The sequence below is a fragment of the Ruditapes philippinarum genome, unplaced genomic scaffold, assembly GCF_026571515.1.
Source record: "Ruditapes philippinarum isolate M1 unplaced genomic scaffold, ASM2657151v2 ctg5105_1_1_1_1, whole genome shotgun sequence".
NCBI classification, from domain to species: Eukaryota; Metazoa; Mollusca; class Bivalvia; order Venerida; family Veneridae; genus Ruditapes; species Ruditapes philippinarum.
Window position 1 is genome coordinate 37,877 of NW_026858020.1, and position 16,758 is coordinate 54,634.

Sequence of the window (16,758 nt, forward strand, 5' to 3'; positions counted from 1 at the left end):
TATTGCTAGGAGATGTTGTAGACTAGTCGTGTATTTAATATATACGTGTTTTGTTTTGTTTTTTATTATTTATTTTTTTATACTTTACTCTTTTAAAATTCAAGATAAAACAATGTTATGGACGTGTGATAACATGTAGAATTGTTGATGGTCGATGTCAACGCTTTTGGAATGGGAAAAGGAAAATCGAAATAAAAGATAATTAATAAAAAACCAATTAATGTTATTCATTGAGAAAGATAAATTAATTTTGTTAAAAAACTTTTAATTTAGCTAGATGAAATTTGGATATTTTTAATTATGCGCATTTTGTTATATGACTGAGCGGTCGAATTATATTACACTGAGTGAACACCAGATGCAATATTTTCACAAGGGGCATAACAAAATAGCATGAAATAAATAGAGAATTTGTTGTTTTTAAATGCAAGATTTCGGTAAACATTGCAAAAACCAAAATTGTTGTTTATAGGAAACGCGGGCCAGTAAAAAGAATTGAGCATTTCGTTTATAATGATTAACGGTTGGAAATTGTTGGTGACTTCAATTATCTGGGATTACCATTGTTTTGCTTTAAATGTCTAAGGTGCAAAGACTCAGGGCAATGTATACATTGTTAAATATTTTTGAAATATCAAAAGATATAACAGAACAGAACAAAACAGAACAGAACAGATTTTATTATTCAATATGACCTGAACATAACATTTCCTCGTCATTACACAAATATACAGCGTACATTAAATAGAGCGAGAATGAAAATACAAACATATTAATTTAACATTTGATATTATCATAATTATACTAGTCATATACATTATTCATATTTTCATTTCTAATACTAAATGCTTTATTACAAAATATTGCTAATCTATTCAAACTATTTTTATTACATGTATTTAACAGATCAATAAATTTAACCATACTTGGATGCCTATAGTAATAACGTGGTATATACAATTTTCTTAAATCTGAATAAGTAGGACAAATTAAAACAAAATGGTATTCATCTTCGTCGTTTATGTCGTTTAGGTGGTTGCAAAATGTACAGTTTCTTTCCGATCTCACAATGTTTCTATGTCTGCCAGTCTCTATATTCAAACGGTGCAAAGACAATCTTAGTTTAGCTATTGTATTTCTCAATTTTGTGCAAAACATTTCATTTAAATAATTTGATAATTCAATTTTTCTTTTATAATTCTTTAAACAAAAGGAGTGATTATGATTATTTACATATTGTTTCCAGTTACTGATATAGAAATGATATCTATAAGTCTTGTTCTAAGTATTGGAACAAAACTATTAACATTGACAGATTCAGGAAATAACCAAACATCATTAAATCCTGTTTCTTGTAACAATTGCTTAACTTTAGAAGCCCAGAAGTTTGATTTGCACCTCTTTAAATGTAAGAATTGTCATTTACATAAATGGATTTTTACTTACAAGTAAGAATAAGTAATTTACATGAAAGGAATTTTAACTTAAACTTGTTGAAGTTCCATGCTACGCTATGATACGCCTGTAGGCATACACACGTATCAAATGATGGAGTTTTAGGACTTTAAATTATTATTAGAATAATTGTTGTGATAAAAAGATTTGTAAAGCTTCAGCATATATATTTTGACTTGATGAATTATCTTTTTGGAAAATAACGTGTACGTCTTTCTACCAGTATGTTTATATTTATATAGTTTATCCTGTTTCACGTGCATATAAACTAAGAGGAGGGTCTTTGACCAGACTTTATATTCCTGCACATAAAGCACGAACTAATAGTAAAATGTAACTGTCAATATGAAATATGACTGAGTTCTAAATTTGAGTATTAAAATTGAGGAATGTGTCTATTCCGTGTCTTTATAACAGCGTTAATGTATAGCTATATAATGATCATGACCTGGAAGAAAATTTACTGTTCACGTATATCCTGAAATAGAATGATGTCAATGAACGCAGATGCGTTTATGATTATATGGATTATATTTAAATACATAAATGCATTTTTTGCAAGTGAAGTCAGGCTTGTTGATTTAAAGTGGAACATACAGTTTTAATCCGCATTTAACTTTCTTAAGCAATTATTTCATTGTTTGTCAATCCGTCATGCAATCAAAAAAAGTTTTAAATAAAATGTAAATAATAAGTAAATTCGTTGTTCTTTATCAAAGCTACATACACATAAGAGTTTTCTCATTTGTTTGTTATTTGATAATTCAGATAAAGTAGAATAAGTCAAAGCAGAAATCATCAACATAACATATTAGTCTGTATAGAACACATTTGTCCCTTTCTTTCCTTTCATTACAGAAGAATCATAATTAATTAAATCAATTATATAGCTTTTAATCTCAAGAAAGAGAAATAATTACTGAACGATAACCAATGTTTCTTATCAATCGATAAGCAGACATTCAAAAAATCTCGTTGAAATGTTGTTTAAATATGTTGTTTGATGCTAATCTTGATGAATTGAAAACATATGTCGAAATCTTCTATAAGGTTTGATTGAGTAATGAATAGAATTATTAAAATCCTTGAACATTTTGTACAGAAGAAACAAAAATTATTAAAGATTGTTTTGGAGGTATATGTACGGCCTGACAATGAAGTGTAATATGGTACGGAAATCTTATAAAATCAAATGCAATGTTTTTCACATGCCCAAAACATGCGAAATAAAGATTGACATTTCCAAAAGTTATCTTATAAAGCAATTATGTTTTCTGAAAGATTCGTGCAAGTTCGTTTAGATATTACATTTATACAATTATATTGCAATCTCTGGATATGGAATAATACAAATGCTATAAAATGTGAATAAAATTTCACAGGCACAAATTTTAGGAGAAAGTTAAAAATTAATCTTATCATGCAATGTCAAATGATGCTGTATCATACTAGTTTTAGATTCAGTTGAAAGTATATATATCATTTTCGTCATGATAAAGGTACTGTAAAAATATACAGGTATCCAACTCATTCAATATTTGTTTATCTTGCAATGACGATTATAAAAGGTTTTAGAAATATTTTTTATTATAATATCTAATAAAGTTTCTATCTTGTTTTTGTGAAATAAAACATCTTATTGATAACATAATCAATTGAGAATGTAGGATTAAGCCTTGCAATGTTTACGTTTTTATTAAGATAATTGTAAGTAAAAGCGTAAAAATGTTAATTGATGAATCGAAGTTTATCAAATAGATTCTATTAAACGTTATTTACGAGTGAATGTATCGACGAATAAATCATATGACTCACTGAAACATCTACAACATGTACGGATGTTTCAAAATGCAAAAGTTCATCATTTCATGTTCTGCTTAAGGCGGTGCCTGGTAAGTGTGTGTGTGTGTGTGTGTGTGTGTGTGTGCGTGTGTGTGTGGTTGTGTGTGAGGTGGGGGTGGGGGGGGAGGGGGTGCTGCACGGCAGCTTTGCACTAACACTACCTTCAATAAACAGGCTTAATCAAATCGAGCAACAACCTTTTTTTAAATTTGTTCCGTTTTCGGCAACTTTTAGTGATTCTTTTTTCTTCTTATTTTATATGCTTGATTTAATTGAAAAAGTTGAAATGAAATTAAAACATGTTTTCATGTTAACATTCATGATGTTATGTCTTTTAATATATTTTTTCTCGAGACACGACATTAAAAACAGAAAATATTTTCAAAACAAATTTAAATGTCATGGGTGTGTATGTATGTCTCTCTAAATTAAAATATTTGAAAAGTGAAATTATTGGTAAAGGTGTAAAAAACAACATGTACACTTTCGTTTTCCTTTTTATTCATAACAATATTCAAAATGAATTGTCAATAACGATTTTTATAAAAAGAATAATGCCAAACATATAATGAAAGCCTTTGCCGAGAAAACAATCTATCAATTGTGAGACAATACTACTTTACATCTTTACAAACAACAGTTTTCTTTAGAGATTAGTGATGCACTTGATGGAAGACAATTGCGGATTGCTGAAAATGTTTTTCTCATTAATTTTCGTTTCACTTTCGTCAGCGCTTAATTTATATTGTAGTAATCTGTCATGTTTGTACAATATTGAAATCTTTTGACGAATGATGACTGTTAGCATTATAATTTGTCTTCTTTATGTGTTTCAGACGAAATTATCCAGGTTTTGAATATATTATACAAGGTTATAATGTTAAGACACGTTACCTTGGGACTAACTGTCTTGTTTTATTATTGCATAAAAACTCATTCAAAATATATAGAATTGCGGATAGGATAAACCAAAATTGAGTTGATTCGTAGCGTCATGATTACGATTCGATGTTATTATTTCCCTTGAGATATCAAAACGAAAAATTCCTTAAATATGTATATTTAATTTGCAATTCAATATGTTATAGATGAATTATTTCATTCATATATCAGCCAGAATATGTCCAGAATATTTGAAATATTTGATCTTTATCGATCAGATATATAAATGTAAAACACATATGCGTAGTTGAACCATTTTAATGTTGCACATGCATTTGTATTTTGTTATACAAAGATATTTCCAAGATCGTGTACTAATTTACATTTTAGCAAGCATTTGTTTATAAAGCTCCGTTATCGTAATTTTCCTTTTAAAATTACTATCACCATAAGTAATTTGTTGGAAAAGTCTGCATCCGCCTTCCAAAAAAAAAAGAAGGAAGGAAAGAAACACGAACAAGAACAACACATTAATTTTGAATTACTGAGGAATGATAACACTGCGGGAAATATTTTCTGAAATAATTGGCACAAATAATACGCTACATTAGTTTATGCACATTTAAAAATGAATTTAATCTAAATATGGTTGAAGTATCACCGCACTAAAATATATTATCAGTCGAATTTAAAGTTAAGTAACGATTTTCTGAGTGAAACTGATTCTAGAGATACATTAAATTTAGTAAAGAATTCAGGATCATAATGCATTTATAACTTTTGCCTTTACCAATAAAATTTTGGTATTCTTCCGACCAACCTTGCACTCATCAACTGAAGACATGTTTAAACTCTTTTAACCTAGTATATTTATTTGAGGTTTAATGTACCACAGCGTATACAATGACATGTCCTTATATTTTACCATATTAACAGCATTTATCACAAACAATGTCTAATTAAGTTTGTCTCAACGTATAATAAATACATAAGAAGATAGAGTAAAGTGTATATCTTGTTCCAACAATTGATATAAAAATTGTTCAAAAGTCAGAAAAAAAGTTTAAAACAATTAGAATGATTCCCTTTAAGTGATGATAGGCAACATAATGAATCAGTACGCACGCATAAACAGGTTATTAAGAATTTGTATTGTCCATTAAAACAAACGAGGCATTTACAAACATAATTGTCACAAAGAGGACATCTAAAACAATACTTGATACTTGTTCTCACGATTTTTGCAGGAGAAAGTGTTTTTTATGATACATGTAAAATATTTGGTTCGCTGAGGATTTAACTCATGACACTTCACGTTTTTACCTGATGTTTTTACCGTACACTTTTACACTTCTGCACTACACACGTAATGTTTGTTCATCTATTTAAACATCGAAATGAGAATTAATATTCATATTTTCTCAGCAAAATGTCTTTCATATAAATAATAACTTCTCTGGCGACTTTGCATGTTAATATTTGTAACCTATATAGCGTCTTATCCAGCTTGTTAGTCTTTTTCCGTATAATAAACACATTGAAATATGAAAAGTGTAATAGTGTTCTTTTCATTGCGTGATTCTTACACATAAAGGTAATATAATTTAGTAAGTATTACTGCAAGTACAAATCGCAAGGTTTCTATTAATATTTTTAACACCTTGCATGCTTATCATACGAAAGTATTTTATTTTACGTTTAAATGAAACACGTTTTATTTTACATCAAGATAACAATCGATTATCTTCTACAAGAATTTATTACGTGTAAAAATATGTTTGAACAGAAAATACATGGAGCTTTTGCAAGAATGACAAATAGTTACTATAGAAGATAAAAAGTTGTCCAAACCCATTGGTTATAAAAGGATTAAAATCGAAAATCTAGTATTTCCATTGCCATGGGGCTTTGTAATTCTTTGGTATATTTTGATGGAAATAATTATGTTTAAATTTGTTGTCACCTAGAATATCATACCGATCATTACGACATAGCTCAACTTCAGACAAATTATTATACCACTTTTAAAAAAAGAAAGATAACGTAAATGTCAAAAACAACACGAAAATCTGAGGCGGGACTGGAACCTAAGGCAGGACTGGAACCAGAGATTATCCGTTCTTTCTACTGAGAAAGTTTTAAACATTAATGTTTCGGCATAACTTTTGTTCAACACTAGAAATCTCGTTCATAGTTTTCCAGGATCTAAATTTGTATTTCACTCGTCTTTATAGTGATTGTATGCCTTGTTCCTGGGGGGGGGGGGGCATTTTTCCTTCCGAAAAGTCTTTCACAAATTTCGTCCTTATAATACTTTGAAACTAAATGTAACTTGAATAATTAATTGATAAATCCATTAATCCATTTTCTCTTTCTTAGAAACTACACCAAGAACACAAAGAAGTTTAATTATTTATCGAGGTTGATATCTCAATGGTACCCCATGACATTTATCACCGATTTCTCAGAATAGTCTTTTTGTATATTTTTGCAATCTCGTAAAAGCCATGATAATAATTTTGTTCACGTACTTGCATTCTTTTAGTCAATCGGCATGATTGTAAAACGAGAAAGCTGGAATAAGTACATTCTAAATGGAAAGAATCAAAATGCATGCTAAAAGTTGAAATAACAGAAGACTTTAGAGAAATATTTAGATACTTTATAAATAATTAAGTGTAAGTAGAAAATGGATGTTAATCCCGTGAGAATGAACACATCCAGAGAATTTATTTCATAAAAAATATTGCAATGCGTAAATGTTATTAACGTAAATAAAATATAAAAAGGAAATAAAAATGGCTGAGGTGTTAACCGTTAAGGGTTAAGGCATCAGTATTGCAGTCACCGTTTATAATACATATATAGTACTTTTTCCGTGAGAAAGCTAAATAAATGATTAGAAAATACGACAGAGCTAACAAACCGTGGATTAAAATATTAAGGTTTTATGAAGGACATTAGCTGGAATATGTATATTTCTAATATATAATTACTAAGTACCATATGGTGTTTCATTGATTGGATGCTTCGCCCTATACGGGAGCTTTATGTCCTTGCTTTCGCTTCGGTTCCCTGCTGGGTTTGTATTCATAAGAACTCCCGCATTTCAAAGGCACAATTTTTAGAGAAAGTCAAAAATTAATTTTATCATGCAATGTCAGGTGATGCTCTACTATTCAGGCCTGGAAACTGATCAAAAGATTTAGTTGAAAGTATATAAACTATTTTCGTCATGATAAAGGTCTTTAAAATATACAGATACTCAGATCATTCATTATTTGTCTATCTTGCAGTGACGATTATGAAAATTTTAAAAAAGATTTTTTATTATAATATTTGATAAGTTTTTATTTTGCTTTTTTGGATACAAAACATTTAAGTGGTGATATATAAAGCGAAAACGTAATGTTAAGCCTTGCAGTTTACTTTGTTGTTAAAAAAAATGTAAGTAAAAACTTAGAAATCTTAATTGATGAATCGAAGTTTATCAATAGATTCTATTAAAAGTTATTTACTAGTGAATGTATCGACGAATAAAGTACATGACTCACTGAAACAGTAGATGCTTCAAAATTCAAAAATTCATCATCTCATGTTCATCTCATTTCTGTTTGAAACCTGGTAGGTGTGTGTGTGTGTGGGGGGGGGGGTGCTGCACGACAGCTTTGCGTTTACACGACCTTCATTGAACAGGCTTAATCAAACCGAGCAACAACATTTTTAATTTTTTCCGTTTTCGGCAACCTTTATAAATTTCTTTTTCTTCTTATTTTATATTCTTGGTTTAATTGAACAATTGAATTAAAAACATGTTTCATGTTAACACTTATGATGCTATGTCTTTAAATATATATTTTTACTCTACATACGACATTAAAACAGAAAATATTTTCAAAATAAATTTAATTGTCATGGGTGTATCTTTGTCTAAATAAAAATATTTTGATTGAAAAGTGAAATTATTGGTAAAGGTGTAAACAACAACAAGTAAAATATCGTCTTCTCTTTTATTCATAACAATATTCAAAATGAATTGCCAAGAACAATTTCAAAAAAGGAATATTGTCACACATATAATAAAACGTTTTTGCTGAGAAAACAATCTATCAATTTTGAGACAAAATTACTTTACATCTCTACAAACAACAAATTTAGAGATTAGTGATGCACTTGATGGAAGACGATTGCGGATTGCTGAAAATGTTTTTCTCATTAATTTTCGTTTCACTTTCGTCAGCGCTGAATTTGTATTGTAGTAATCTGTCATGTCTGTTCAATGTTTTGACGAATGATGACTGTTAGCATTATAATTTGTCTTCTTTATGTGTTTCAGACGAAATTATCAAGGTTTTAGATATATTATTATACAAGTTTTGAGATTTGGGGAATCATGTTTAGGCACGTTACATTGGGACTGTCTTGTGTATCATTGCATCAAATTCAATCAAAATGTCTAGAATTGCGGATAGGATTAACCAAATTGTGTTGATTTGTAGCGTCATGATTACGATTCCATTGAGATATCAAAACGAAAAATTCCGCAAATACGTATTTTAATTTGCAATTCAATATTGTTCAGATGATTTATTTATCATCTCAATATTAGCTAGATATATCCGAATTTTGAAAAATATTGAACAGACATGTGATCGATAGTATTTTTGTACACACCGCAACACCAACGGGATATTTAACACAGAATACAATTACTTTCTAAAGTCATTTACCACATTTTTAAGAGTGAGCATTTATTTTAAAACCAAGACGCATTGTTCGTTACCGTAAATTTCCTTGTGAAATAAATTAAGAGTATCATCATGAGAAATTCGTTGCACCCCAATCAATAAAGAAATAAAAAGAAAAGAAACACGAATAAAATGGTCTTCACATAAATTTTGAATTACTGAGGAATGATAACACTCCACATAATCTGCACATTTAAGTAAACTGACTATTGAAGTTTTGATACTTTTCTTTCGATTTCAAGTACATTTATTTACACACATTTAAGAAAAACTACATTTAATCAAAATATGGTTATGTTCTCACCATAATAAAAAGATATTATCAGTCGAATTTTGAATTTATTAATTATTAAAGTAACGATCACCTAAGTGACAAAAAATTGATTATAGATATATTAAGTATTAAGGATCTATTGCATTTAAAACTTTGATACACTATGCCTTTACCAATAAAAGTTTGATATTCTACTTAACAACCTTGCATTTATTATTTGAAGACATATTTAAACTGTTTGAACCTGGTATATTAATTTGAGGTGTAATGTACCACAGGGTATGCAATGACATGTCCTTATATTTTACCATATCTACAGCATCTATCACAAACAATGTCTAATTTAGTTTGTCTCAACGTATATTAAATGCATTAGAAGATCAGAGAAAGATCTACACTTCTGCGATAAACATGTGTTGTTTGTTCATCTATTTATACATCGAAATGAGAATGATATTCATATTTTGTCAGCAAAATGTCTTTCATATACGTAAATAATAACTTCTCTGGCGACTTTGCTTGTTAATATTTTTTACCTATATAGCGTCTTTTCCAGCTTGGTTGACTTTTTCATTGAAATATGAATAGCCTAATAGTATTCTTTTCATTGCGTGATTCTTTTACATAAAGGTAATATAATTTAGTAAGTATTACTTCAAGTACAAATTGCAAGGTTTCTATAAATATTTTAAACACCTTATGATAACTCATTCATCTTACGAAAGTATTTTATTTTACGTTTAAATAATCTCCAATGAAACAAGTTTTATTTTACATCAAGATAACAATCGATTATCTGCTACAAGTACTTATTACATGTAAAAATATGTTTGAACAGGTAAAATCTTTTGCAAAAATGACAAATATCACTATAGAAGATAAAAAGTTGTCCAAACCCATTGGTTATAAAAGAACTAAAATCAAAATCTAGTATTTCCATTGTCATGGGGCTTTGTAATTCTTTGGTATATTTTGATAGAAATAATTTTGTTTAAATTTGTTGTCACATAGAATATCATACCGATTATTACGACATAGCTCAACTTCAGACAAATATTATACCACTTTTAAAAAAAGAAAGATAACGTAAATGTCAAAAACTGGAACCTGAGGCGGGACTGGAACCAACGATTATCCGTTCTTTCTACTGAGAAAGTTTTAAACATTAATGTTTCGGCATAACTTTTGTTAACACTAGAAATCTCGTTCATAGTTTTCCCGCATCTAAATTTGTATTTCACTCGTCTTTATAGTTATTGTTTGCATTGTTCCCGGGGGTCATTTCTTTCCGAAAAGTCTTTCACAAGTTTCGTCCTCAATATACTTTGCAACTAAATGTAACTTGAATAATTAATTGAAAAAATCCATTTTCTCTTTCTTAGAAACAACATCAAGAACACAAAGAAGTTTAATAATTTATCGAGGTTGATATCTCAATGGTACCCAATCACATTTATCACCGATTTCTCAGAATAGTCTTTTTTTGTCTATTTTTCAAATCTCGTAAAAGCCATAATAATTTTGTTCACGTACTTGAATTTTTTTATTCAATCAGCATGATTGTAAAACGAGAAAGCTGAAATAAGTACATTCTAAATGGAAAGACTCAAAATGCATGCTAAAAGTTGAAATAGAAATGATTTTAGATAAATATTTAGATACTTTATAACTATTTAAGTGTAAGTAGAAAACGGATGTTTATCTCGTGTGAATGAACAAATCCAGAGAATTTATTTCATAAATAATTATTTAAAACATTAAACTTATTAAAGGGTTCTATTATGGCATATACGTAAATGTACTTAACGTAAATAAAATATAAAAAGGATAATAATAATGGCTGAGGTGTTATCCGTTAAGGGTTGAGGCATCAGTATTGCAGTCACCGTTTATAATACATAATAAAGTACTTTGCCATGAGAAAGCCAAATAAATGATTAGAAAATTCGACAAAGACAAAGTTAAAATATTGAGGTTTTATGACGTACATTAGCTGGAATATGTCTATTTATAAAATATAATTACAAGTAACATTGATTTGGTTTGGTGGGCTCTGCCTTTGTGGTCGCTTGGCTTTCTCGCTCTATCGTTTCCTGCTGGTTTGTTATAAAAATAGAATGCCCGCTAATGGCTGTACGGGGCCCTTTCATGGTGGCCGTGTCTGGCTTTATTTTGTTGGGGACTCCTTTTTGTAATTGTCGTTCTGCTTTGTTGATTTTGTTTTATAGATTTGGAATTCAGTCAGTAATTATAACGACAATAGTGGAGCAGAACTTTATTAGAAATATTAAAATCAGATTTGTTTCTATGACCTGATAATTTAATATAAGATTTATATCTGTGCTGAATAAAAATATGAGCTTTCAAAAGCGACATTTTGAGTTCTTTTAACAATTTTATAGAACTTTTGAAATACTGAAATTACAACTGTTTTCTGAAATCTTCTAAAGGCATGATGAATTCTAAAATATCTGGAAAAAAGTGATCCCGCGGAAGCATTAAAAACAGCAAAAATACATGATAATTGCAGACACGGTTTGATCGAGTGTGCACAGCAATTATATATGTAAATAAGTAAAGATTTAAAAAAAAATGAAAAAGAAAAGTCAACTTATGTAAGTATTAAAAACTTTGACAAGTAAATATATACATAGAAAATATAAAAACTGCACACTTTAATTTTTGGGATAATAATGAACTTACAAAATCTGTCCATACTGCAGAATTCTTCGTTTTGTGCTGTTATAAATATTTGTACAGTTTTTATGGCCGTGTATTAACGTTATTTTACAATCTTGTACATCAAAATAGTTTTCATCAAGGTGTAAAGTATTAAGATGCATATCATCTTCGTAAACCCGTTTTTTTTGTTTAATTCAATGATCACTGATAAATCTGATAAATCCTTGATACATTTATTACATCTCAAGATTTGGTCGATAGAGATAATTAATAAAATTAATGTTTCTTGGAATATCATGAACAAAACAATTTTTTTATTGTACATTCTGATACGTGACTATATTTAAGATAAAGTTTAGGATAATTTAGATAAAAGTTCCTGGCTAGATAAGATATTAGATTATAGAGATTCACAGACTGCTGGCAATGGCTTGTTTTAGTTTTATGGCAAGTTAATATCAGGCTCCTATAAAGAAGGACGGTTTCAAAAAGGTCATTTAATGTTATCGTTTGTTTTTATTGGAAAAATACTCATACATCTAAAACAATCATACAAATTTATATTTAAATTTATTCAGATACAATCGGGTTACATATGTTGGTCAGACAATGTGATCTAGTCTTGCTATTCTGTAAGTAAAAGTACATTCTAAGTTACAAAGTTCGGGTGTTATATGTAACAATCGCACTAGTTATGCACAACAAAAGTCCATTAACTTTTGCTAGCTAAGTTATATACCGACCATAGAAAGCCATTATGTTAGAAATGTTTCAGATTTATATCTGGAGAAAGAAAGGAGTTTTTGAAAACAAATAAATCTTTAAATCAAAATACGGAAATTTATTTTGTGCATGCAAAATTGAATGGTGCGACTAAATAAGTACATGATATACTCTGAAGAAGAAGTATGTCACCTACCGAACATTTTCAATTTTGTCTTTTTGGGTTTTCTTTAGGGATTCTTTATTTCTCTCTGTTTTACCGCCACATCAACGTTGTTTGTGCCGTGTAGAGACGGTAAAAAGTTGCCCCGTACATTCAATCAGGTATGTTCTATTTTCGATCCTTAAAGATTTTCCAGCACGACATTATTGTCGTGGGCGGTAAGTTTTTTTTATATACCGTCCATTAACAGGCTCAATCAAACCGAGCCTGCAACATTTTCAATTTTGTCTTGTTGGGCTTTCTTTAGGGATTCTTTTTTTCTCTCTATTTTAAATCACAATACGAAAAATTATTTTTGTGCATGGAAATTTGAATGGTGTGACTAATAAGTACTTGATATTCTCTGAAGAAGAAGAAAGTCACTTACCGAAAACATTTTTCTAAAGAAGTAGAGGCGAAGCAGACGTTACAAAGTGATAATATGTGATAACCTTAAAACAGTAAGATAAAACAAAGTTAATTAGCAATGGAAATATTACCAGTTCTTTCAAGTCTTAAAATATATAGCTATATAAACAAGCTTTCTATCCAACGAGACATTATTACGATGCCATGAATAAATTTTCCGAGCATTATCCTGTAAATATGGTTTAAATACTGTCTCTTTCTTTCCACAATCATTTATTTGAATCAGCTAAATTTGAGATATATATACCGTATCTCTTTATATGTAATTGCTCAATTAAGTACCCCGGCAGAAAAACAAACTACACATGAGAATATTAATGATATTTGTTCAATTGCTTTACTGTAGAATATTAAAGTGATACAATATATCTTTATATATATCCGCAAATCGAAAAGAAATGAAAACTAAAATAGCTCATGTTTCACTATATAAATATGTATGAAACTATAAGAAGAAAGATTTTCTATGGAACTGACTTAATGCATTTATTCTATCTTGTATGATGACACTGGAGCTTGCATAATGCTTAATTCCATCTTGCTTTATTATATTTAGACTTTGCATTATGCTTGATTCCATTTGGCATTATTTCATTCAAACTTGCGTAGTGACTAATTCTTTCATTGAGTTATTATTATTGTACTTGCACAAGTCATTTATCGTATTGTTTTGCAATAGTTAAATGTCATATACCTTTATGTATAAGCTACCGTTTTCATGCTATATACAAACTATATACGGTTTATTTTCTTTTTGAATTACTTTTTTGTAGAAGTTATACAAGATCGACTATTTTTTATTTCCTACTTCCTTTTGTACACTGAAAATTATACGATGGATTTTGTTAAAGTGTGCCTTATATGGTTTATCGCTGGCATGGCGTGATTCTGTTAGCTTCCGCTTATTTCTATTATTCAGTGTTTATTCTAAATAATAAAGATCGATGTCTGATGCTTTGGGTATCATGTTTGATCATCTGAAATCGTATATAAACATTTTAAACAATGCCTTACATTACAAAAATTACATGAATTGTTTTCAATCCACATAAGCAAAATGATTGTTTCTACTAAAATTTATGAAATATATATAAAATGTTATCATTTCCCATCCATTTGTAATACCTATTTGATTTTTCTAATTTTCCTAATTAAAGAGCCTAATTTAAAAAAAAAACCCTGAAATTTCCCTTTTTGCAAAAATATATTGGTTTGTAGTAAAATATCAAATACCGTGAAGTTTTCATTTTATATAGCTGCAAGTTTAGATTTAGTATTTTTCAGCCAATAAATAACTTTTTTCTTCCCAAAACGGATATGAGAGATACATCAATATTAAATAAATGTTAGAAAAGAAAGAAAAAGTTGACCCTTCTCGGATTTGAACCCATTGCCCTAAGTTTCAATGTATTCAACCGTAGTTGAAGCCTATTTTAATACTTTTCAAAGTGGAGGTAATGCATTAAGATGGTCAATGTTAAAAATTGAGTTCCGCTAAAGCGAGTGGTAGTAGTCTTATTGATGTTGAACTTTTTTACTATCCCTCATGTATCGACTCAACCAAACCCAGTCTGTTTTTTCATGTTTGTTTGTGTTTTTGTGCTTCCGAAAGATCACACTTTTTCCAGATTTTTCAATGAAAAAACTGTACGAAAACATGCGACGGGCCTCAAGGAAGCAGTTACCGATTCTTACTAGAAATTGTTACCGTTAAAAGATCCTGCATGTTTTGTGATTGATATTGTTACTGTGTCTGTACCACACTTACAAGAAATTATATACATGTACATTGTATGTATACATGGTATATATAATTACGCAAATAAAACAATTTTCAAACATTGAAGAATATGTAAAATATGTACTGCATATTTGAACACATTATATGTAATCGATAAATTATATGCACTCATTTCGTATTGAAAATATGACGTAGACTTTATAGAAAATACATTTCTAATAACCTCCCTTTATTTAATTACATGAAATGTTTAATTTGGTTATACCTTAAGTTTATAAATAAAATGCTTATTAGAACTTACACTAATGACAAATCTTGATTTTAGCATCATATTTATGAAATAAAACCATAAGAAAATTTGTGTTACAGGATCTTTAATATTTTGACATAAATTATGTTATCAGGATATTAACAAAAATCACGTAACACATTTCTATTAAGATTATCCAGAATATGCAAATTTCTCTCGTCAATTGAATTCCACCCTTCCTTGTTTTTCATATTTTATGTAAATTATTGAGAGATTGTCTTGTCTCGTATTAAGAAATTCCTTCAAGAACAGAAAAAATCATGGTTTACCGAACTAATATCTCAATTGTCTTCCATCAAATTTATCACGAAAAACTTTCATTACATTACTAGTATATCTTTTATTTAGTTCTGGATTTAAAAAAAATGCCTTTGATATGTTGTAATAACACATGACATAACAGGAATATTTTAATACTTAATGTACAATTAGGTACGAGTAAAAACGTTATATTATCTGGTGGGAATTAAAAAAATCCAGAGAGTTTTATTTCATAAATATTTATTTACGTTATAAATCTTATTTTAGGGTCCTTTATTGACTTATAAATATTCTTTACTTCAATAAAATGGAAGTAAAGATGTCCAAGAGAATGGTTTTGTTGTAAAACTTCTTTCACAAAAGCGTATTATTACATGCGATTCATAAAATTGTTCGTTACAATAAAATTAAGATAAAATCTCTTCAATTTATGTTGTACCAAGGAATATAAAATATTGCATAAAAGTGCAATTTAGATAATTTGAAAGTCCTGAAATGTCTGTTATGATTAGATACATGAATAGCGTGAAATAACATAACGTGTAATAATGTTGACCAACTACAAATTTACATGAAATTAAGGCTTTATAATAAAATAGACCAATGGATGACAATATAAATCTGTTTATTAGAGAATATACTTTAGAAGAACATTGCTAAAATTATATACATACACAAAGATTTTATGAGTTCTTTTTGTAATAATGTCTGATCTGAGATTAAAGCGACGCGTACAAAAACATTGTTTTCAAACAGACAGATATATTATTTCGATTTATAATGTAAACATTTAACAAAAGGGTATTTGGTCCTTTTTCCCTCCGTTTATAACAATTTTCACAATTTGTTATTTATAACAATATCTATATATAATAACTTGTTGTTAAACATGAGTTACAAAATCATGTATCAATTTTTCGGAAAATGAAATTCTTAAAATGTTTGGATGAGGTTCATCAAAATGTATGGAAATTTGCAAGTGGTGCTTGAAAAGATATAATATAACAAATGGGTTTTGTATGATTTCTCCTGAGTATAGCACATAAACTCTGAATTGGACCTTTAGCATGAGAGTAACTAATTATAATAATGATGATCTAAGACAAAACATAATACTCATTAACGTGGGAACGCCAAACAAATGATTAGACAATTAGAAAATGCATTGAAAAAACAAATAAGTGTAGATTTAAAATCATATTAATGCAT